A 26,627-nucleotide genomic window follows, 5' to 3' on the forward strand; every position below is an offset into this window, starting at 1 on the left:
TTAGGGAGGTCTATAGTCTTTGAAACATGGAGCCTGGGTCTATAATTAGCCAGAGTTCGATTTTTCAAGACCCGCCATACTGTATTTGTCATCTCAAGGTTAGGATTAAAAAGCATGCTTTACTTTGGTATTTGACGTTATGAAGTTTGTATGCACATACATGATTTAATTATGAAAGCTTGCGAGCATGGCGAACATTGACATTGTGTATTCACGGTAATACTGGCGGCAGAGGCGCCATGATCCTTTTATAGAGGCGTAGGGTACAAGACGAAATGCAAGGCTGACACTCGCACGACTTATGGTCACGATTTTGTCGTGTCAACTCGTACCATTTTAGGGAACGAACTGGGAGGCTCCCGCACTGTTCACGACTAATTCACGCATAGTTCACGACGAGTTTACGAATACTTCACAAATGCGTGCTCATCAATGTCCACATTGACACGACGAGTTCACGCACTCCCCTCATTTAAACACGACTAGTTTGCGCAATTCAGACGGTGTCGTGCCGACTTGGGCATATAAAAAGGGGTCCCCCAACCCCTGGTCATTTTTTATTAGCTGTGGAATAGACAACATGCTGAAACACAATCATTGCATGGAAGAGAAGATGCCTATACCTGGCTGCTGCGCTAGCCATTGTTGAAAAGCAGCAGAAAAGGCTGGAAGAGGCAGAAGAGGAAGAGAAGGCAACCCCCTCGAAATCCTACAAAGCCGTCAAAGCGATCTCAAAATTCTATTTTAGTTGATACCCGAGATTCCCTTTAACCTACATTATTTCTTTGTTGATCAATTCAAACTCTTAGTACCCAGAACCCCAAAAGCATGCTGAAAAATTAACTGGATTTGTACTATTGCACCTTTCAGGAATAAGCCAGTTCGTAGTTCCTTTCTGCGCATGATCAAAAGATTCTACGCATGATCAGAAGAAGGTCATTTGTACTAAAGTGACATGGTGCTTTAAAAATCTGATGAGATAAGCACCAACTTTGATGTCTTGATTATTCATATATTCTTTTGAATTGTCGTTTTCATTTACATCCACAAAAAACAACAATGCTTCCACGAACGACTGGTATTTCACAGTTTGTCAAGTACATTGTGCAACATGCTAAGATATGCATTCAAAGTAGGAATGCCACAAATAACCTTTATTAAGTGTTCATTGGTGTGCTATTCTAGTCACCTGGTCTATTCAGTTTCTTCACCCTGCTATGTGAGGCAAGCTTACGTAATATCGTGCTTTTAAATCTGCCTATCATGATGAAAGAAATGAAAGGTCATTTGACCAAAATAGCCCATGAAGTAACTACGAACTGGTCTATATCCAATGCAAAAAAAAAAAAAAACAAGAATGATCTGCGAGTAAAATGTGACGGTGACCATGATAACTGATTACATAGAATAGGCCTATGCATATGCTTTTGGGGTTACGGGTAAGATTATGAATTGACCAACAAAGAAATAATGTAGGTTAATCAAAATTCTATTCCAGTTGAATAAAAAAATAAGTCACAAAAATAGTATGACCTTATTTCGGAGATAGATTTTGGCAATCTATTAAGAAGACAGGCAGTCAAGGGAAAGATGATTGTGCAATAGAGAAATAAAAATGCTACATTATCGGTTACCATGGTTACCGTCACATTTTACTCGCAGATTCAATGACATGACTTGTGATTGCACAATTAAGCTTTCATTATTCGCCTGTGGACAACCTCGGATAAACAGAAAACTGTATCTCTGGGTAATTAAGGTCACAGTTTATGTTGGTGATATCAAAATCATTTCGAAATATTAATTACTTGAGAAATACGATTACCCAGGAAATTGAGATCATTCTTGTTTTTTTTTTGCGTTGGCAATTCCTTCAACAAACATGACAAAGTGCAATAGTACAAATCCAGTTTCGCTATGTAACAGTTCATAATGGTTTGCACTATCCTAGATTCTCATTCCTCAATCTTTTCTTTCTTTCTTTCTTTTTTTCTTTCTTTCTTTCTTTCTTTCTTTCTTTCTTTTTCTCTTTTTTCTTTCTTTTATCACGTTGCTCGTTTTTCATTAACATAATGTATTCATTCATTGTTATCTTGAAATATATATATATCACCATGTTTATCTCATAATCTCCATTGTCACCCTCATAATCGTTGGTAATATCATCCTCATCAACATCATTGTAATCATTAATAAAATTATCATGTTTATTTTTGGAAGAGTGAGTGGGTAAGGGGGGGGGGGGGGGGCGTGGTAGCTATAATGGGTTTTAACCCGATTTTTTTTCCGATACTCTAGTGACTTCCGTATTTTCATCGTTGTCAGGTAAAGTTCTTACATTTTTCCCCATCCTCATATCACTTGCACACTCCTATATTTGACGATATTGGCACGAAAATCTGTCAGTCATACTCGGGCAATTCTCTTAACAACCACTTAACTTTATAAGGATTTACTGGTACGAATCGCCTCTCCAGATTTAATATGTCTAGAGACTTCTCCGACCTCTTTTCTTTTCTCGAACGTCGAAGGAAGATTCTCCCCCGGCTGCTCATTTAAACACCTCGATAACATCTTACCTTACTTTCTTTCAATTACCCCTCTCTCTTATACCGCCTATCTCTTAATTCCCCTCTCCTCGCTACCCCACCCCAATCTGTTCTTCGACACATGTCCAACCACATACTGCACCGCACACCCACACAATACATCTTCAACCGGTTCAAGTTTGCTCTCTGTTACCGTTGTCACTTCTTGCACATCCATATCTTAACCCCCTCCCTCCTAAAATCAAGGGCAAGTATCCAAACTCTATCTCCCCATTCACCTCTCCCAAATCATCCTCTCATCCATCATGTCTATATATAACACAAACCCACTTCTCGCGCACACGCTCATAAACGATGAGCACATACTTTCATATTAAAGCCCCAGTCACATATAGACACGGATCCTCACGGATCAACACGGCAATGCCGGCATGATCCGGGAAGGTCCGGGATAGTTTTGCCCCTGATGACTGTAAACACGGCATCAACACGGCAGCTTCACACGGATCTACACGGACCATGCCGGCAGAGCACGTCGTCAACACGGACCAACCCGTCAGCTACACGGACCAACACGTCAGCAACACGGACCAACACGTCAGCGACAAGGACCAACACGGACCAACACGTCAGCTACACGGACCAACACGTCAGCTACACGGACCAACACGTCAGCAACACGGACCAACACGTCAGCTACAAGGACCAACACGTCAGCTACACGGACCAACACGTCAGCTCAAGGACCAACACGGCAGCTATATTGACCAGCACGGCAAATGAAAATCTGTTCATAACAATGAGCTGATATTTATCTAATTATTTATTTATTATCTATTTGTTAATTATTTCTCATCCTTGTCGCAAAATTATCATGTTGTCTTAAAAATATATCAAAACTTCCTTAACCAGTAGAAACGCAGTTTTTTATACAACACAATTTACTGTTTTAACAGTAGTTGTTAAATGTTAAGTACTTTAAATCTTGAACGACAAATGTAATTTCGATTTGATTTGATATCACTTCATTGAAATCACAATAAAGGAAAGATATTTGCAAAGTCTATACAAAACATAATAACAATTAAGATAGGCCCAGGTTATAACGCATATTACTGTCGATGTAGGGCAGTAGTATAAAACTTAATGTACAATTTCGATGTAACAGGTACATAACATATAACATATACATATAAAATATTTTTTTAAATGAAATGTGAAATAATAATAACAGACAAAGTAGTGGGTAAATATTAGGGAAAAAAGAGAGAAAAAAAATTTCATACATGCACTAAGTTTACAAATATTAGGTTGGGGCCAATCTCCAAAGCGTAAGAAAATATCCTGAATCATTTAATCATCCACTTGAATAAATTAAGCATGTTTGTGTCAACTGTTTAACAACTACTGAAAAGTTCATAAAGTAAATAGCGCTGTAATGATTTTGATGGGGAAAACAGAACACGGACTGCCAAGGATACTCCAGGCAGCCACACGGACCTACACGGCAGCTACACGGACCTACACGGCAGCTACACGGACCTACACGGCAGCCACACGGACCTACACGGACCATCCCGGATGGCTTTGCCAACCCGGCAGTCCACGGATGACGCCGGATGTTTTTGACAGTCAAAAACTGCCGTGTTGGCCTCCCGGACGTTCAAGGACCAACACGGACCACCCCGGACCTCCAAGGATGCCCAAGGCGCCAACACGGATCTCTCCCCGGACCACCCCGGATCAGATCCGGGATGGTCCGGGGTGGTCCGGGCTCTATATGTGACTGGGGCTTTACGCGCATACTCTCTTTCTCTTTCAACTCGTGCACTTCCATCTACCCCACCCCATCCCACTTCTCTCACTTTCTCCTTTTTGGCCGACTCTCTGTCTCTCTTCTATTCAAATATAAGTTTTCCATTTGTCCATCCCACGACAAGTACCTATTAAAAAAATTGACAAATGGGATCCTGTCTTCGAGATGAGTGAATATGGAGGTTAACCCTGTGTAAATCTGATTAACGACCGGGTTTAATTTTTCAAAATGGATCGTTTCTCTGTTATTAATAGAACTCAAATGAATCATCTAGATTGATCAGTTTATACCTCGCCTTTAGGATAATTCTAACAAGATTTTGCAGACTTCAGAAACGGCTAGACAGAATAGAATCTGCACTACCAAGAAACAGCTACAGAACCTATTTAGAATCAAAGGGTACAGTTTTTAATACCTAGCTGCGCCAAAATAGTTTGAAGGGGTGCAAGACGACGTATAACAAGACGTCATTTTTTTTTTATCTCAATTTAATTATGAGAGTAATTGTACCTCTCGCATTCTCTTTTATCTTCTTCCATCTCTTTTGCCCTTCCCAATTTGTGTTATACCCCCTTTACAATTTGAAAAAATATATAAATTACCGGTCTTTTCGATACTTTTCGTTTATTCGTGAAATCGGTTCAATTTTAATCTATTCATTCATTCATTCATTCCAGGAGGATTTAGTTCCTTACAAACAACGAGTTATTCACATACACTGTTAACAAAATAAAAGAAGTTCCTGCAGCAGAGTCTCGAGAACACCTGTAATCTTACCAGATTGCGTAACCTTACAGGAAATTGATATTTGGTGTATGCATGGACCTACTAAGGTCCATGGTGTATGGATCTTACAAATTTCTTTGAATAAAACACCCTTTTCCCATTTTTAAACAGACTTGTTCTGTTAAATTGCAGAAAAATTCCTGTTTAATGAATTTACAGAATGATTTTGTTATTGCTTTCTGCAAAATCTTCTTTTTTCTGTAAAATCAGGGTTTTTAACAGTGTATGCCACTGTGTTATTACGCTTTTCTCTTTTTTTTTCTTTTTGCTTTAGCGTTTCTTTCTGTGAACGTTTGGGGCGGGGTTTATTTTAGTATTATTATTTTTTAGGGCATCACTTTCCAAATCTATCCCCTAAAAATAGTTCAGGGAAAGGGGAGTATTTATTAATTGGCCGATTGTTTCCGTTGTGTGCGGTACTACGGAGGTGTTTTCATTTTGATACAAACTTCATTCTATCATTCCAAAATGGCTGCAGATATCACTGGTAAGATATATTATGGCGTTCTTCTAGAAGTCCAGGTAAGAAGGTATTCGTATCGCCTTGCACCCCCCAAAAAATTGCATTTTCAAAAATGTGGCCATCTTTAATCATGTTAATCATAGGTTATCTGAGAATTAACAAAGAGAAAATTGTAAGTAATAGCACTGGCCTAGAGGGGGAATTTCCCCACCCCAAGACACTTTAATCTTAATGAAAATATTTCTTTCTGGAAGGCGACAGAATAAGGACTCATTGGTCATGTTAGGAAGGATGTAAACTACCGTAATAGAACATAAACAATCGGATAAACAAAGAGAAAGAGGCAGAAATAAAAAGTCATCACCAGATGAAATGGAATCAGCTCAGAGACAAAAAGTGATATATGGCAAAATAGATATAGAAATATAGAGGAAGGGGGTGTATACAGGTTACCGATAGGAGATTGTGCTACGAGAATGGTGGTAACGATTTCCTGGTTGGAAGATGGATAAAAAAATCAACAAATTAGTGGAGAGTGAGGTGAAGAGTGATCAATACCGAGCAATGGAGAGAAATGGATAGGGGTGGGGTTCATATTATGGGAGAGGGAATTAGAAAGAGAGAGGGGGAGGGGAGAGGGTGATACAGAGAATACAGAGAAAATTGTAATATTGACGGTTTACGATTTATATGTTTACATTATTCAAGGTCATCGTGCGATTTCATTTGTCGTTCGTCGCATTGATGCCGCAGGAAGTACGTGCGATTTGTGACATATTCCAGCAAAGAAGACGTGCTATCTATACGATGCCGTCCCAATATGATAAGGGGCTACGATCTTACGATTTAGGAACTCTGTCCCACCCCCCCCCAAAAAACAAAATGAATAATGAATGAATAAATAAGTTTTAAAAAATGTATAAATCGTAGAGGCATCGGAAACCGTGATTCCGTTTAAAAACGTCGTGCGTCAACAAAGTTCAATGAAGGCGTTCACTACCACGGAATCCGTGAATCCGGATAAAATTCGTAAGATTGTCGTATGCCACCAAAGTGCGATTAAACGGATACTTTCATTTTGATAATCACTTAACGATAACAGACCAAATGTAAACGGGGCATATTGATCATTAACATCATTGTAATCAATAATAAAATTACCATGTTTATTTTTGGAAGAGTGAGTGGGTAAGGGGGGCGTGGTAGCTATAATCCCAAATAGAATATAACAATTGCAGATACAATCACAAAAAGTCATGTACAGCAAAGTATTGCATGTAAATTGATAAACAGAAAAATGAAATTGGTCGATATGTATATTAGCATAAACAAATATCTGAATTATTTTGAATAAATGTAACTGTTTATTTTAATTTCTTCTTAATAAGGAATACAAATACATTTAAAATTCGAGATAAATTGATTTCCGTTTTTTCACATAATCGTGCATAAAAGGTGGAGAGAAGATGAAATATTTTTTAACTTTAATGAGGGGAATTAATAAACTTATTGTTTTGTTGCTTTTAAAATGATATTTCAATCTTATGGTTATTCAATGGTTGAAATCGCACTCTTTGGCCATCGGTCATTGACCTCTCAGTAATAAAACGGAAGCCCAAGAAATGGTGGATTGGGGATCTGGATTTAACAGCTTCTAATTATTAACCTTCATAAAATCGGCTTCATGGTGCAAGGTGTTTCGTATTAGATCACAACTTAACACAAGATTGGTGGCCAGATTCTTAATCACTTTGCCTATAGTTTAAATCCAATAGACTAGCTTTACTTGCTTAAACAACATGTAAATACAGAGATTACAATTTGTCGAAGTTTTATTAGGGTGATATGGATGATGCATTCCGCTATGTTAAGACAGGAAAGAAACCGGGGTACCTCATTTAGCATAAGAACAGGTCACCAGCTTCTGCATTTTTCATTTTTATAAAGATCTTGATAATCAAGCTACATTCCTGGCAGTAGCACAAGTGCTAGCCAAACATTTTTTTGTTCCTGAAGAATCTATTTCCTTCATCACAGCCTCCTCCTAATAACCGAGTACTGATAGTACATTCCTGATATTGATGGGAAAAAAATCTTCGCATGCGGGCACATAGATCCCCCCTAAAAAGGGGAATTTAGAATAAAACAATAATAATAATAAGAAGAATAGCAATAATGATAATAATATTAACAACAACTATAATCATAATAATAAAGATAATAATAATAATAGTAATAATAATATTAATAATAAAATATGAATTAAAAATAAATCTACAAAATAATGAACAAAAGAATTAAAGATAATAAAATAATAATAAAAAAAATCAAATGAAATAAATAGAGTGCTGAACGGGTTTAGGTGCTGGGGGTCAATAAGAGCTGACTCGCTGTTAATATCGATAATTGGACTGACAAACAAAAATTAAAGAAAAAATGTTATGTTCTGACATGCCTTGGGGCTTTTTCCCCTGGCTAAACATGCTAAATGTTCATGACGTTCGATCGATGAAGATGAAAACAGACATAACATCAACATGATTGTATTGTTTAAGTTCTGTAGAAATTGGTCACATAGTATTGATTATCGGCTCGTGATCCAGTGAATAATATAATGACCGATATTTCTTTTCATCAGTAGAAGACACCAAGTCTGCACAAAACTCATGTTATAATGCTTTCGTTATTTATGCTGTTTAAAACTTTCGTCCATATTCCCGAGGTAGAAAAAAATGTGTTATGTCAAGAGCATTGCCACAGGCACGTCGGTGACATGAATGAATCATTCTCAACCGACATTTTGATCATTGATGTTATTATGATGATTGAAATAACGAGTCCATTTATTTTTTCATAATGTAATGAGAAGAACAATTAAGATAATCACAATACCACAAAGAAGGTCCATCCTATTGATAGCTCAACTTATGTCAAAACATGCGTTTTAACTTTTAAAAAATAATTAGAAAGAAATAATAACGCTATTTATCCAGTCAAACAGAAGAGCGAATATTGGAATTTCGTTTAATTTTTAGGAGTTGCCTTTACCGTGTTTACACGAATTTTTATGCAACGCACTTCTGACAAAGTTAGTTAACATCAAGGGTCAATAACCATTTCCACGGGTCCTAAGATTACCCAACAGTCGTACGACGATCGTCGATAAATAATTGATTTAAGAACTCTATTTTTCTGCCTTGCATCGACCTTTAGGAAAAAAAGAAAAACGATTAGAATCGCTAGATGAGGACCCTTTTTCCGGTGCTGCATCAGAACAATAATGCTAAACGTTTTGGAGTAGTATTTTGTCTCATCGCCAATGATGACATAAGAGGCGACTTGATCAAAAGTACATTATTTTTAAGGATCATGACCCCTTTAAGGCTATAGGTAAGTGAGCCTATGCCTGAAATTGGGTAAAAGTGAAGATGTGATTTCGACCAACTACCCAACATCTTTTTTTCAGAGAACTCATTGTGGAATGAGTATTCATCTCTTTATAAATGACACGATGGCCAAATTTCTGGAATTTGGACTTGCGCCCCTTCTGCAACTCCTTGCCTCCCTCACGCTAGAGTCATCTTAAAAAAAGACAACTGTACATTTACACAGCTTCATCCGATTATAACTGCCTTTTATTTTTCTCTTGTTCACAGACAACTTAATAATCTGATCATAGATCAGCATTAGCTTGTTAAGCAAAGCTTCTTGGTCTTTAATCCGTTCAACTTAAGATACAAAATAAGAATTATTAGGGGTAAGAGACAGAGGTCAATAAAAAAATGAAGTAAAGAATTAAACCCAGTGAAATTGGCATGATGAAGGCAGATCAAAATATATTAATATTCATATTTTCCGATAACGAACTACATTGACTTTGGCAATTCTGAGCTGTTTTTTCCATTTTCGATACAGATTTGCCCCCAGTAATGCAAATCTCCAAATATACTGGATGAGCTATTTTCACTTTCACTCTGTTACAAAATGCCTGCAAATTACGAGAATTTGGTCACGACTAAAATTTTATTTTTCCTTTCTTGCCTAAATCAGCCATGCCGTAGTCAACGTAGTTGAATGCTGTTTTCATCTTATTGGAAATTTTCAATAAGGCAAGAGAGGAAAAATAACTAACGAATAATTACATTTTACAAAATACAAAATATAAAAAGTAATACAAAATCATCAAATCGAGCATGATAAAACAAATTTGAAGGAAATGAATGGTTTTCACTGATGAAAATTACATTCATGATCAATGGGAGGAGATAGTGGGAAAGAGAAAGGAGCGAACGAGGAGGGGGGGGGGGGTAGAGAGGGTATGCGTGTGAGAGGAAGAGAGGTAAAGAGGGGGTGTGTGTGAGTATGAGGGAGAGGGGAATTGGAGTAGAAGATAAATTGTAGAGGGTTAAAAGAAGTCATCGCCCCATTTAAAAAAAATCAACCTCCTTACCACAATACACTTTTACCCATCTTTACCAGATTTCTCTTTCCTAATGGCAGCTAATGAATACATTCATCAAAAATAGATGATGATCGAAATCATTGAAAAGGGTACGACTTGAATTGCCTTGAAACACCATTATCATTTGCCACCAAAGTGGATCTTTGCGACATTTTCGGAACTATCCGATCCCGGCGATTCAATCTCGAGACGAGTCGGGGTTGTTTCGGTCCCGCCCTGTCGATCTCCATCCCCGTCAATCCACCACGCATTGTGGCTGTCAAATGGTGCTCATTAGCTTGAGACGACTCTGACTTTTGTTAATCCAGTTAATCCCCCGACAGAGGTAATGGAGGGGAGAAACAAAGGAAACAAAAGGGTCACCATTCCAAAGAATAGAACGCATCAATACGAAGGCGAGAGAGGATATCGACGCCCACTGCGAGATGGCAATGCAAACTGACAAAAAGAATCTATTTGGCATTTACAATGCAAGTTATAAGAAAACGAAAATCCAAATCAATTTTCATCAAAAGCGAAAGAAATGTACTCAAGTCTCAGAATTGTTTTTTCGGAGAACAACACTCTAAAATTGAAGTGCTAATTCAGCTCTTAAAGAGCGTGTACAGTGACTGCACTTCGGAGTGCTGATTTGTCTAGTTCAAATTTGAACGAGAAAAATCATCACTCCAAAGTGCAGTCACTATACACGCTCTTTAAGAGCTGAATTAGCACTTCATTTTTTAGAGTGAACATCTGATAGACGCAAATTCGAACAATGATGATAAAAGGCATAGTAGTTTTATCAATTAAAGCTATTCCAGTAGGTTAAAGCAACTCAAAAACATGGATAAGTAGTCAGCCTAGACGATGGAAACGATTCTTGTTCTTTATGCAGCTTTTTTTTACCATGTGAAAAAAAATTGTGCATGTTACTAGTCCTCATTCTTCTGTATACATGGTATATTGAAATTTTTTTAATGACACTCAATACACCACCGTACTCAATAATATTTGCATGAATATTACATCTTTCTATAAATTTATAGCGAAATAAAATTTTCTGAATTACTCAAAATACTATTAATGAATCTCATTCCTTCTTTGCTCAATGATGATAAAATATACAATTACCGCCAATTGTTGTTGTCATGATATCTTAACTCTTTGCGGAAGCCGGGAGGAGCACTGAGAAATTACACCTAGCTCGTGAAACATCAATCAAAAATTTACCTCTTTTGACTATAGGACAGAATTCATCACAAGGTTGTTGTGAACCACCTTCAATATAAAATAGTGAGGGTACGTTGACAAAAATAGTTGCACCAATGTATCTGCTCTTTAACTATATATACACTGTAAAAACTGTGGCGTTAAAACTGACACCAATTGGTGTTAATAGAGGACCACACCATGAGATGTTAAAATAACACCCTAGAGATTGAACATAACACCAAAGAGTGTAAATGTAACAACCATAGGTGTTGTAATAACAGCTATAGGTGTAAAACTAACACAATCAATTTAACACCGGTGTAAAATAACTGGTATGGTCCTCTATGTACACCGGTTAACACCACGGTTCTTACTCTACCTTTACAGTTATCTTGAATCATTTGGTTTCTAGTTACTCTATCAAAAGCATTCAAGATAAATTTGTAACCTGTGTTAAGGATTCTGTTATTAAACAGTCTTTTGATTCTATTCTGAAAAAAAAGGATATCGAATGTTATTACTCAATCCTGTAAACATTTCCACTTAAATTTTCTTTCAAAAGTTAAAACAAGATAATCGAGGAATATCTACACGCTAGTCTATGTAAAAAAGGTTCAAGGACATGAAGGAAGTTTGTAGATAAATGTACCACAATATTAAACATTCAAGATGCCTGGTCTGTAGTTTACAACATTCCACATAAATTTATAACAGACACTAAATTACGGTGGTTTTAATTTCGGCTCATTCATAAAATTTTGGAATGGAATTCATTTTTTTTCAATATCAATAAAGTTCTTTTTAATTACGTGTTTTCAGGCCTTTGTTCTTTCTTTAAATCTCAAGAAGAAACATTGATTCATTTTGTTTTTTAATGTCCGACAACTTTAATTATTTTGGAATAATGTTATACAATGGTTGAGAGAATTTTTAAATATTAGTGTACAGTTTGTTCGAGAATTGCGTTTATTTGGAATTAGATCATATTTTTCGTGCTTTAAGTACTATTATATTGATCTCTCGAAATTATAAATTACCAAGTTTTGATCTCCTCAAAAGTAAAGTTCAGAGATATTTTGTTATCAAAAAGTATATTTTTCTGAAAAATAACCAATGTGAGAAATTCTATTAGAAATGGTCGTTGTTTATGAATTATCTTATGAAGTAGGCATCACTAGTATTATTTCATTCATCCATATAAATATGTTAAATTGTTGGTTTTGCAGGCAATATTTTAAAAGGATGTATGGTAGAGAATAAAGGAATCAAATTGATTAAATAACTGGCTTAAACTGTACACCTACAGTAACTGTAAGGTCACGACCCTACATTAGACAATTTCGTAAACTTATCTCTCTCCAAAATCAAATAACACATCACTATTCACATTAATCAATAAAGATATCAAATTATCTTTAACCTAGCACTATAAATTTTTTGCATTGAAATGATAATGATAACACATAAATTTTCACACTGTACAATTCAAACATGGCAGGGAGGTACCTCCATTTTCAAGAACTTACAGCTACTTGTAAGAAAGGTATTAGAAAATGGAATAAAACGCACAAAGGAAAAAAAGTGAAACTTAAAATTTCGCGGTCTCCTAGAAAAGAAGAGCCAAAGAGATGCGGCAATTAATCTGAGACCTGGGGTCTATAGGTTTCTCAAAGCCGTCAGCAATTCATAAAATTAAATGGATTCTATAGTATTCCTAATAAAGAAATCGAGATATCGTATTAATATATTAAAAAAAAACTAATTTCTAAACCCGAAATCATAATGAAGAAATACATTTATCAAACCAAACATAAACATAAATACACTAATTGTCACTGTAATTTAGTCGGAGGATGTCAGCCCAAAGAGAAAAAGGTAAAGTTCAAGTAGTTAATACTTGAGGCGAGGGGTGCTACAACACCTGGTTGCCATGGATACGGCTGTTAAACACCCCCTGACGTGACAACCGCAACAGTCTGAAGTAATGAGACCCGCGGGGCTATTCAAAAGCACGTGGACGGGGAATAAAGTGGCAGTGACATTATTCAATATCAACCGTGTCGTAATTATACTTGTTGTTTCTTGACGAATAAAATATGATTTTAACTATGACATTCCATGCTAAGTTTCAAGACCGCCGACCTGAAAATGTTTCAGAATAAAGAGTACATGGATTATAAACCTTATTAGTAAAACACGAGATGAGAAGGGGGAAGAGGTTGAGTGCTTCAGGGAAGATGAAGAGGAATAAAAATTACAAAAAAGGGGAAGAAAATGAGATGGCGTATTATACATACTGAAGAGTAGGGGGATGGGAGTAGGGCGGAGTGTATAAACAAAGAAAGAGCAAATTGTCGAACAATGCAATCAGATAATAATTATCCAGAAATGTCAACAAATATCAAGAGAGTTCAAATTACCTCTCTATATCGTTGGAATAGTCGAGAGGGTAAGAACAAATACAATAAACTTTACTTACATCATATTTCGATTGACAGATGGCTCATAACGTGATTAGATTCGGAAGCAATTGTTACAGAAGAGGGGTACCCCCAGGCTTTTTATGATCACGTGACCACGATGACGCCTTCGGAGTCACGTCCACACATTTACGCTACGATATTGTGATGAAATGATCACATACATACACACACACACACACACCATCCACGCGCAAGCACACACAATGTGACCGCGGTTCTAGCCAAATCATACGTTTGCTTAGTAGGAACGGGAAATAAACCTTCTCTTCGAGGCTGTCACACTTATGAAATAATGTGCGAATTGATGAAAGCAAATTAATGAATAGATTGGTGGCAGGATCCGCCAAAGCATATATCTTGACTTTTAATTTGTCTACAAATAGAGATCATATCATTCTAATGTTTACCTACTAAAACATCAATATTATCTGTATCAAGGACACAGTGGTCATGCTTTTCAATAGAAACGTAATATTTGTCGAAATCGAAGTCATCGTTCAGGTTGGATTGTGCATGACGTACACAGGGTCTTAATATTCAGCAAAACATCTTACCATGTCAAAAGTCCAGTTTTGAAGAATTACTTTAGCCTTTTTAATCGATTCCGCAATATTAACGAGAGATGCGATGGTGCGCAGGACTAGAACTATTGAGCACCAATTTATCAAACCCCACTTTGCTTGCTGGATACGGGCAACGTTAGAGATTAGCCAAAGCTAATATAAAACCTTCAATTTATCACTGATTATTTGAATGTGTAATTACTCTGCATATATCTTTCCAGGTCAAATTTACACAGACAATAATTAATCTTATCCACCTTCTCATTCACTACTACTTTCCCCCACCGACAGCAAATCCACAGATTCCAGTATCATCTCACTTTCAGCTTTAGAGCATCATCTTATAAAGGCCCAGTGTTAAAGGGGTGGTTCGCTTTGACAAAATGTTGGTTTTAATGAAACAGAAAAAAATCATGAAAAACATTGGAAACGGTTCGATGAAATTCCATAGAGCGATGGCATTTTGAATTTGTGACGTCATACATTAGACAATTTTGAAAGAAATTCCTGCAGCAGACTCTCAAGAACACCAGTCCCGCAATCGTACTGAACTCTGCAATTTATTGTGTAAAATTACAGAATTGGAATTTGGTGTCAGGAACCTTACAAATTTCTGTATAGTAAATATTCCTTTTCCTTCTTTGAAAACGGAACTTTTCTGTAAAATTGCAGAAAATGTACTGTTTTATAAATTTACCGAATGATTCTGTTATTTTCTTTCGTAAAACCTTTTTGTTTGTTAAATATTTTCTGTAAAATATTATTTCTTAATAGTGTATGCAAACAGCTTCCCCATTCCATGTGACCTAAATTCCATGAATCAAAGAAAGAAATCCAAGATAGAAAAAAAAACAAGATAAAGCAGATTTCTAAAACCTTGTAAAGTGACTTTTGAGTCTATTGAATTTCTCTGTAACGTATTTTGGGGATCTCAGTTTCCAAATAAAACCACCCCTTTAAAAAGAGGAAAATCGTGCTTCAATCGTCCTCTCATAGAATTATAGAACATATCAGAAAAAAGCGAATAACATTCGCGTTTGATAAATCTATTTGTGAAGAAATAAAGCAACGTGCATATAGACAAATGAATAGCGAATTGTGGTCCTATGTATAGTGGGTGTTACCTGTTATTAACTTATCCATCATTAAACGGTGTAAACAATCCTATATAATGTAGAAGGTCTTTGTACTGTGGCAATTTTGGTATCACCGTGTTTACCATTATAATACTCATTCAAAAATCTAAATTTAGTGCAAGCCACGTTATGGTCAATCATGTCAATACTTCAAACCTTTAAACCAAAATACCTTTACAGCATCTCAAAATTTCTCATACGGCTTTATATTGGTATAGGCCTATATGTATAACTTTTCTTATTTTTTCCGTAACAATAGCTATACAGGGCCTTCGCACTTACATTAAGAAAATTAATAACTTAAGAATTGACAGTCGGATTTCTTTGCCCCTGATTTCCTCAAGTCTTCAATGATTCAAATTACGATTGATACCTGAAAGCATTTCAAAAAAGATGGGGAGAGGGTGGGATGGCATGGTGTTCCGCTATTCATGGTCTTATTGTAATGAATAAACACAATATCGCCAGACAAAATTAATAAAGGGATGCAATGTTATCGTGAAAATATCCACTTTCTCATCCATCCAGTAAACGGAAGGGGGCGATTTCTAATTGAGCTCATATACAGCTACGCCACTATCCACGACTTACAAGTATGGTGTTATCATCCCTCTTTCTTTTCACATAGAAAATAGGGGTTTACATACGAACAATTTCCAATCAAATTTCTTTCTTTCTCCTTTTCCAATTTTCTTCCTTTTTTCTTCTTCTATTACTTCTTTTTCTTTCGTTTTCTTCTTCATCATACCCCTCAGATCATGTGCGGAAAAGTATACCGTGATAAGCTCATTATGAAACTACATGTATATGAACACGCCATGCATGTACTTGTGATTTAATGGGACGGGTTCAAGGCACTCTACTCAATACAAGACCGGGGTCTCCTTGTATACGTAATTTTGTGCGATACCATGCCACATTGGGAGTTCAACTTCTTAAATTTTATGAATTTCTGAGTTTGTTTATTATACATGTTATAATCATGATAATTATGTGACATTCTTGTACAATGCGAAAGGTAGATGTGGATCCAGGGGTGGGATGGCGTGTCTCAAGGGCTGCATGCCCCCTTGCTATTCATTGCAGTATGCATTCCATCTTCGTACAAGAATGCTCCTCGACGTCCTATCTGAAGCTACTTAAAAAAAAACATTGTTTGACTGTCTTGTTTTTTTCGTGACAGTACGTCGTATCTGAGATTCGGAAGCAATCGTTTGACTCTCCTGAAAAAAATAAATGAAATATCATAAAAGAATCAGCCCATTTTGTGTCCCCTGTTTCATGAAATCCTGAATCTGCACGTCTCGGTCACAAAATGCAGCAGGTCGGGTACATTATTTATTCCGAAAAAGACGATTTAAACTGGCATGGATCAAGAATTTACTAAAAATAAAAGTGAACATAAAATAAATTGTACACGGATCAAAGCGACGAGATAAAAAATCGAAATGTCGATATGCAATAAGTAGCAATGTCACCGATTTTTTTGTCAATTTGTACTGTCATAGAAACACAATAGGAAAATATACATGACACTACAAATGTTACTTTAGAAACATTATCTTTGTTAAATGTAAATTATCTTTGATACGCAACACTCAGATAATGCACCCCCACACACACACTGCCGTAGAATGCGCTCAGGGAATCACAAACCTTCAGATAGCCACTTAAAAACAATCCAAAGCCATTCTAGCATATTAGACTCTTGATCGTTTTATTTGGCCAGGGTCGTCCTCTTAGGACCAAAACGGCTGGACAAAATGGCCCTTGGTCTAACTATTATATCATTCTGCTCTCTTACTACATATTATTTACTATTTACTAACGTTAAATAGCCCCCAACAGGGCCGACAACAAATGGGAATGACAGGCCGGAGATATTCAATGGAGTTGAATGTTTTCAATACTGACATCTTAGAGCTGGAGGCGAGGTGAGAGTGGTTTGATTCTTAGTTGATATTTACCAATGGGATTAAAAATAACAAGGACAGCAGGGACAGTGATTGTAAGCGATTTGAGGTGTGCTTAATCTGACTGATATTATACTTTCCATAATTGGGGCAATTTAGATGTCGTCTTGTCAATTGGGTCATCAAGCTGATATTGCACGCAATGGATATGAAATTGATTTACCATAACCTTTAATAAGGCCTTTCATTTTTAAATAATTTTTTCAGATATTTATGTAATTCTTGTAATGAGTTAGTAATTGATCAATCAATTTCTACAGTAACTGTCTTCATTAGTTGTAGGTTATTTTATTTGATGTATCTTCTTTACGATTGTTGATAAATTTCTTGAATAATTCATTTAATTTCCAAATATTAATTTAACGTTGAACCCATCCTTTGATTTGTTTATAATGAAATATTCTGTTCCTCACAGTTCATTATTCACTAACCAATCGTTTCTGCCATCCTTTCCTTGTCATGTTATAGAGTGTTGGTTACTTCTTTTTCTATTGTACTATATCAATGAAAAGGTTTTTGAAAAATGTTTGATTATTAATTCATTTATTATTTGATTGGCTCTTCATTCAGTTATCCGCTTATTCAATCTTATATATTTCACTCTTTTCATAAAGTGCTAAATAACAACTTTTAACATGTGTATGCGCTTGTACTGTATTGTACTACAGGTGCTAATTTCTAACACTTGGAGTGCTCGTTGAAGCAGGTAGGCCAAACATGTTTTTTGAGCACTTCAAGTACTGAAAATCAGCATCAGCACCTGACGTGCATTCCCGATATGAGCTCTTAAAAGTGCTGACTAAGCACTATATTCTTTATAATGAGAAACCATGGCAACTATACCTGTCATTAGCTTTCCCTCTGTCACTCAATTAAGATTTTGTGTTGTTTATGTTGTTGTTTTAGCTTATACGGCGAGTGTGTAGATATTTTATGGGGTTTTTTCAATAAGTAGTCTTCGCAGTATTCTGAACAAATTTATGATTAAAAAAATCGTCATCAGATTTATTTATAATGATTTTTATTTGTTCTGGGAATCCATTTTGAGGAATTCGTCGTAACATTACATTCACAAATGCTAAAATAATTAGATTTCCATGACTAATAGCAGTTCTGTTTTGTTTTTTTTCTTCTTGATTTCGACCTATAAATTCTATAATATTCACCGTCCAAAAACAGGACTATAGAGGGCGACAAAGTGGTTGAGGCGTCACGGGGCGTCGTGCCTTGGTGGTCAACATGGTCAAAGTAGCTCTGGGTTCGAGACCCGGCCTTTCACGGCACTCATACGCCTTTGGATGAGGTATTGTATTGATCTTAATGGACAATGCTCTTTCACGTAATGGTGATAGTGATGCTACAGGTTGGTCTAGGAACTTGAGTTACAAAAATTACCTGATTGAATCACATCTTTACCCCCCCCCCCCCCCGAGAAAAGAAAAAAAAACACAGCCATAAACATAGATGGGGCCTATCCTTTACAGTAAATAATTTGCACGATATAGGTCTAGCAGTTACATACCGGTAGTTGATGATAATCCCAAGAGTCGAGTTATGATGTATTGACATCAATAAAGACATTAATAATTTTGGTAAAAAGTTACAAAATTAGTGAAAAACAACTTGTTTATGAGCCAAGTTTTTTTGTTCAACTTCTCTTCCTGCAAATACACAGTACTTTCAATAAATACATATTTAAAAGTATGAGTATACAACGCATGCAACAGTCGCTTACAGGTGACAAACCTGAATTAAATGTATAAGATAATAAAATGCATACGTCTAAACAAAATAATGTACGTTTAAAATTGGGTCATGTTTGCTTATCCTTGAATAACCCCAACAGATGTTAAGTCCAATGCAAACATACCTATTAAGATAACCCGTCTAGATGTTAAAGATATCTATTGGTTTAAAGATGAATAAATGAACATTACAACCATTGGCATACGAGTGACATGAGTGAGGGCCTAAATGCTTTACGTTTCCTCTATCAAATTTGAGTGTAAGACAACAACCCCTCCACCATTAAAACTAGAAAGTAAAACATAAATAAATAAAATAAAGACAAGATAAATTAATGATAAAATACTAATTACATAAATTTCATGATATTATCATCATCAAATATTATCATCTGACTTAATGAAAGGGAAAACTAGATTCAACTGTAATTCGAATCTTCCTTGTTTTGTTACTATTTTCCAATCGCCAGGATCATTTCGCGCTTTGTATCTTGTATTAGAAAAGGCGCTATAAAAATTAGTGTATTATTATCATTATTGAAATATGAATAGGAATCATATATTGCTTAGTGGAGGAGCTACCGCATGCGACGTCGCAGAATTGAATTATAATTAGAACTGTAAAAAAAATCATAACTATATTATTCTACATACGGTTGATCTTCAACAAAACCTTATAAACATGCATTCTTAATTTTCTTCTTTCATTAAAATAAACTACACGTCTGGGTTAACTTCCCCTTTAAGATAACCTTTGTCACGTGACCATTCGCATCGTCTGCATGATAATTGCTAGAAGACAATGTAAAACGTAATTGGCACCTGCTTCCCAATTTTCATTTTACTTTCAGTTGGATGTTCGATTTCATTATTTCGCTAATTAATTATGTTACTGAATTACGATGCTCATGTAATGTATTAATGTAGGATTGTTAAATAAATTACGTCGATCGCTGTCAGATTTTTCTTTCTTTAAACCAACCTATGGTAAATCCGTTGACGCATGGACATAGCAAATGATAATAATAATGAATACCGATGCTTGCTTATATTATTATTATTATTTGTTTGGCGTCACCTGAGCCTGGGAAGCGAAAAGCGAACTGAATCACTATGACTCGCAGGTCTCTCCTCTCGATAATAATGATGCATGACACTTACTTTATCAGAGTCAAAGCGCTCTACAGTAATGCAATATGCAGTACAATTACCATGATAACCCGTGCTTTATCAGAGCAGCTGTTTAGCGCGCGGCGTTTTAAGGAATAAATTCCTACCAGGTACCCATTCATCTCACCTGGGTTGAGTGCAGCAACTTGTGGGTAAATTTATTGGTACGGTAAAGCACATCATCGCTCGGAATCAAGCCCACGTCCCTCAGATTGAAAGCCGAAAGTCATAACCACTAGACCACAAAATTGCATGCAATATGAAATAGCTTTCCTTTTTTGCACGAGTTGGTCTAGTCAATATTTTAACAAACTTTTCTGTTTAACAAAATTTCTGGGCGTGTTGGCTAGATACTTTATTTCCCACCAATAATTTTATAGTCGTACGCCTTCGTGGAATATTTCAGTCTTTAAAATATAGGCGCAAAAATATATTTCGATATGTTATCTGCGTTACATTGCTCTGACCATGCTAACAGTGCTCTGGGGAGTGTTTCATGAAAGGATTTTATCCGACAAGTCTTGTTTTATCCGACAATTACCATAGTAACAGTACCTGTCAGCCAATCAGAATCAGGGAAAGTTGTCAGATCTGACAACTTGTCGGACAAATATGTTGATGAAATTTCAAAACGTCGAAAATCTGCAATGAAAATCAGATTGAAGGATACAATTTGATCAAAATTTGCCGAAGCTGCCGAAGCCGTCTAGAAATGCTGAAAGCTGGCCCAAATATCAACTTTCTAAAGTGTTTTGCTGTAGTATAAACATAATAAATTCCTGGCCGAAATGACCCGAGCCTTATCCACCTGATCAAGTTACATTATAGGTCGCATTCATTTTCAGAAGCATAAACAATTTCATAATTAAAGTAATAGTTTACTGGGTCGATGCCGGAACGGTTGACGAAAGTTAACTCTATTAGGCGAACCTGATATTGGAAGACGTTGACTTACCTTAATGGTCTTATAGAGCTGGTAAATCTTAGTAGGTGAAGAGGGGGAAGTGCCAGGATAAGGGGAGGTGTAAAACGACCCAAGAGTGATGTCATATATTTTTCTGCATAATTATGAGGCGCCGATTATCTAGTTGCCTCTTCAATGGCGCACTATGTATTACTCAGGCCTTAGTTCCAGCTGCTAAAGGCTTTTGGTGCATTCAAGGAATAAATCCTGCCGGGTACCCATTCCCCTCACCTGGGTTGAGTGCAGCACAATGGGTGAATGTCTTGCAGAAGGAAAACACGCCATGGCTAGGAATTGAACCCATGCCCCCCTCTGATTGATAGGCGAGAGTCGTAACCACTAGGCCACGGCCCCCTAAAAAAAATCAGAAGGGTGTTAAACGGTTATACCCTTCTTCTGCCGTTCTTTCTTTATTCTCATCCTGAATGTAAGAGAATGAATCTATATTAATAAGTACACGAAATTCAAAGGGCGAGAGGGTGCCCATTCTGCAACACCGATTCACGCGAAACTTTAATTTGGGCTGACAAAAAAGGGAATCCTAAATGGCGATGGCCATTAAGTTCATTGTTTATACAGAAAGGGTTTGCTCAAATGAAATACAAGGAACCAATATACGAACCACCATCATAATCCATGGCAAACCTTTGTGTTACAGGATCTTGGACTGCCCAGGATGGACATACCTTTGCTAATGTATGGAGGTTACGAATTTTCACAGAATGCCTTGTTTATTGCCGAGAAGGACAAGACACCATCATTCTCATTAGCAAAGACCTTCCAATTCAAAATGACTAAAGTGATGGGATGCGTATGGCAAGCCTGCAGGTCAGATTGTCATGATGTCAAATGTACACTTACTAAAGGTTGGAATAAATTTAATACCAGTAGAGTTTAATGACTTTCGTCTTTTCAATGAAAGATAGAAATGGCAATCTCAGTTTTTCCCAACCAAAATTTATTTCACATGTTAGCTTTTTCATGAAAAGGTATCAAGTCATCAAGACTATCCTAAAGCATACTGGCCATGACAGGACATTCGCGGTGTGATCAAACTCCCTGAGTTCATATCCCCTTCACATGAAGATATGTTCCATCAGAATCCTTTAAACTCATTGGTTAACATTGGTTTGACTTTTAAAAAATCTGAGCTAGAAGGTCACACTTGTCACCTGTCACTGTCTGTGATATGTTACAAAAATGAAGCCCAGAAAAAATTGTGTTCGGAAATAATTATTTAGTGCTTCAAAAATTGAAATATAAAGTGACCGGAAACACCATCTTAATTTTATCGCATACACTTATGCAGTGGCGTAACTACGGGGGGCATGGGGGGCACGTGCCCCCCCCCCCATCGGCTGGCAAAAAAAGAAAAAACAGGGAAAGGGAGAAAAAGAGGGAAAAGGGAGGAGAAACGTAGTGGGGAAAGAAGAGATTATTGTTCATTATAATGTTATATTATGTTGTATGTTATATTACATAAGAAGCATTTTTTTCATTACTTTATGAAACATTATTTGCTTCACTGTTCCTGGTGCTCGCATAGACTGTTTAACGAGATATATAATCATGTTTTACTAAAACCTCCCGTTTTCAAATCAATATACACAAATATATTTCCTCGCAATTCGAGTTATTATTGCTTTATGTAGTGACATATTCTTCTTTTTCATGATTACGTAATGTGATTGCCCTATTTTAAGGTCTTAATATAAAAAATTTCCTGTCCGTGCTAACGTTCGCATTAGTGAATTGGTGAGATTTCTGCTCTTCATGAACTCCTTAAATCAGTTCTTAAAATGTCAATTTTTCTGATCTGAATATCAGAAATTTTCAGCTCGCGTTTCGCGCTCGCATCATTTGGCTAGTGAAATACGTAGGGTCTTAGTGAATTCCTACAAACAAGCCTTAGAATGCCCCTCTTCAGGTCGGAATATCCTAAATTTTCAGCTCGCGCTTCGCACTCGCAGTATTTGATTAGTGAGATGCGTATGATACTCATGATTACAATGATGACTTCAAAAAGTACTTCATGTGTTTAGATGTAATTGTAGCAAAATCGGCAAGCGCTTGGCACTGGCATTAGATGACTATGGTGAGATAGGTATACTCTTAATGGATTCACAAAAAGCATAGTCCTTAAAATATCCATGTTTGGGGTCAATATAAATAAAAAAATCTCAGCTCGCGCTTCGCACTCGCATCATTTGGTTAGTGACGGTCTTAGGGAATACATACAAACAAGCCTTAGAATGCCCCTCTTCAGGTCTAAATTTTCATCCCACGCTTCGCGCTTGCAGTATTTGATTAGTAAAATGCGTATGATAATCATGATTACAATGACTACAAAAGGTGCTTCATGACTGTGTTTAGATGTAATTCTAACAAAATCAGCAAAGGATGGCACTAGCATTAGATGACTGTGGTGAGATATTTATACTCTTAATGGATTTTGAAATATAGTCCTTAAAATTTCTCTATTTAGGTTCAATATATAAAAAAAAATTAGCTCGCGCTTCGCGCTCGCATTGTTTGTTTAGCGACACAGTTACATATCATGATTACAAAAAAATTGCTTATAATGTCCCTTTTTAGCTCTGAATATCAAAAATTTTCAGCTCGCGCTTCGCGCTCGCATTATTTAATCAGTGAGATACATATCCTGCATGTCCTTAAAATATCTCTATTAGGTCAGAATACCTGACAACTGAGCATGACTCGAAATTTTTGCTGATGCCTCCCCAATGCCGTGACCCACGGTACGCCACTGCACTTATGTGTACTATTTAGGTGTCTGTAAGACGCCTATTTACAAAATCGGGATTTGCCTCGTAGTTTTAGCTTTTCATTCTCAATAATGGTTGTTTTCAGGGTTTATTACTTCTAATTCATGCACTTGTGCACATGTTTCATCTTGGTTTGAGAATTTTTTAAATCAGCTGCTCACAAAGTTAAACAATACCTTTAAACTCAGCACATTACAAAAAATAAAAATACCCTCAAAACTCCTAGAAACAGAATAGAACCGGTCATAGTCATGCATCAGAAAACAAAACGCCAACAATAAACGCAGATGAATCTTGGTAGAATAGGCAATCAGTGGATCATGTCATTTTGACAAATCTAAAATCCCTCCCAGCAGTGTGTCGATGTGTGGTACCGCAAAACCAAACCATTTTACGCGAGACAAAGAGTGAAGAATGATATGTCGTAACGAATCAGTGATTAAAATAATCGTGGTGATCATATATTTTGACGATTGCTTGTATCGCTCTTTCATTCCTTTCAAAAGGTATTGTTACGCATATTCTACTGATTCTGTTCAGAAGTCCCCTAGACCCCCTATGTTTTGATGGGTCACTTCTCGATGTGAAAGCTCCCTGCCTTGGATTGCATTTAAAGGGGGAGTGTATGCAGAGAGGAAAACCAAAGTTGGAACAGGTAATATTTTGTGAAGATGTATACATAAAGACCTAATTGCGGATTACAACATTCTTTATAACCTCGTGTCTGACAAATTCTGCAAAGAAGTTGTAAATCATTTTGCAGCTTGATTGTTGTAAGGAGTGACTTGTTGAATAGAATGCAGTATATTTGTGCAACCCAACAAAGACATGGTGTTGTCCAGTGTGTTTTATTATCCATGGTGTTCGGCCTAATGAGGTCATCATGCATTCTTCAGAAGAATGTTCACACCTGCATGTATCACGCAACTCATGTCAGCGAATCAACTTTGATAAGTTTGAATACTACTACTTACTTTTTCTTCGCCACTCTTTAAATACATGTCTCCCTTTTTATTAAAAAAACCCAAACCCACACAAAAAGGGCATAACAATAAGGTATGCGGACCATAAAGCAGAAGGGTCAAGTTCCTCAAACGTTGACCGTTTCCACCTGTATCAAATATGGTAACTGGAAACTGTCTCTATTTTTTTTTATAAAATGGTAGCCTATGGTATGAAATACAGTAGATAACGAGTGCACGGGCGATGGCGATCTAACATTAGTAAAGGAAGCACACACCAGCTAAAACTTGCACAGTTCTCTTCATCCATTTCTTTCACAAAATATTTCAATAAAAGAGTTGCAAAGCTGTTGTACACATATATATACATTTTTTTTTTTGGGGGGGGGGTTGCTACCCCTGACGACTATTTACGCCTACATTTCGTAGAAGTGACAGTTTTGTTTGAATGATTGTATTGTATTCACAACACCCCAATTTCCGTTGATTTTTTTTAACGACTGTCTGATTTGATTTTATCTGGAACATTTATTGTCCTGTATTTGATTTTAAATTCTATCTTCGAGATTCTGAGAAATAGTAAAGGAGATCCACAGTCGAACCCCTTCTGACTTCTAATACAGTTAAACCACCCAAAACCTAAGGTGGTATATCGTTAGAAATAACGTAGCAAAGCTTTTGACGACCTGAAGTCGGTTTCGCCTTAACAGGAACACTTTTAAACAAGGTCTTCTACTGAAAGCAAAAAGTTGGATGGAAATCGTAAACGCAAAATGTATGACTACACTAAAATAAATAGAAACAATACATTAGAATAAGAGGGATTTTGCAGTTTTTAAAAGGCATATTTATATTAGATGTATTCTACAACAATTGGACATACCGAGGGTTACGAATAAGATGGTCACAAAGACAAATATTGCCATGCATCTTGTCGTTTGATAAACAATTACATTAAAAAAAATAAAATAAAAATAAAAATCAGGTACAGGGAGGGAACTTACCGTTTCTGATCCTTATCGTCCCCTCTCGTTCCCCTTGCTATGGCATTCGCTGTGAGACTCAATATCAGTTATTAATTAATATTACATCTATTTCCCAAGGCGCTCGAATAACAGTTACTGACCAATGAAGTAGCCTCCACATAACATTGCTAATGAGAAGAATTTGGAAGATGTAGGGAGAAACAGTTGTGCCCCTTGGTTAACTCGTATGATCCAAGCATGATCCAAACATACGTGCTCGGGTTTATAATTATCCGGCGGTAAGATACGTCCAGAGCACGATTTGGTTCGGCGATACCTCATATTATTCTGCAAAAATAGACCCTTTGAGTCAGATTATATGTAGCGTAAGCAGTAGCCTAACCCTAACGCATTGTTATGCTGGAGGAGTATCTGCAGTGCATTGGAAAACAATTCCCTTATGACCATTTAAACATGCTTTGTTTGTTTGTAATATAACAGAGCAGGAAGAAATATGCATGGAGTATTTTTTTAAGATAGTAGACCTCAGTGGGTTTCGGACGAGCTATTTTATCCATGTTATTCACTCAGTGCATCAATTCTGTACAAT

The 26,627-nt window shown here is 36.5% G+C and overlaps 1 protein-coding gene across 1 annotated transcript in view; it reads right to left on the reverse strand.

The window, feature by feature from the left end:
- Window positions 1-26,312, reverse strand: part of LOC121407416 (thyrotropin-releasing hormone receptor-like) — a 106,220-nt gene extending 79,908 nt beyond the window's left edge. Inside the window, exon 1 of the mRNA XM_041598482.1 lies at window positions 26,057-26,312. The gene's annotated coding sequence lies outside the window, so the exon portion shown is untranslated. The remainder of the gene's footprint in view (window positions 1-26,056) is intronic.
- Window positions 26,313-26,627: the final 315 nt, after the last annotated feature.

The sequence above is a fragment of the Lytechinus variegatus genome, chromosome 2 (assembly GCF_018143015.1).
Source record: "Lytechinus variegatus isolate NC3 chromosome 2, Lvar_3.0, whole genome shotgun sequence".
Lineage (NCBI taxonomy): Eukaryota > Metazoa > Echinodermata > Echinoidea > Temnopleuroida > Toxopneustidae > Lytechinus > Lytechinus variegatus.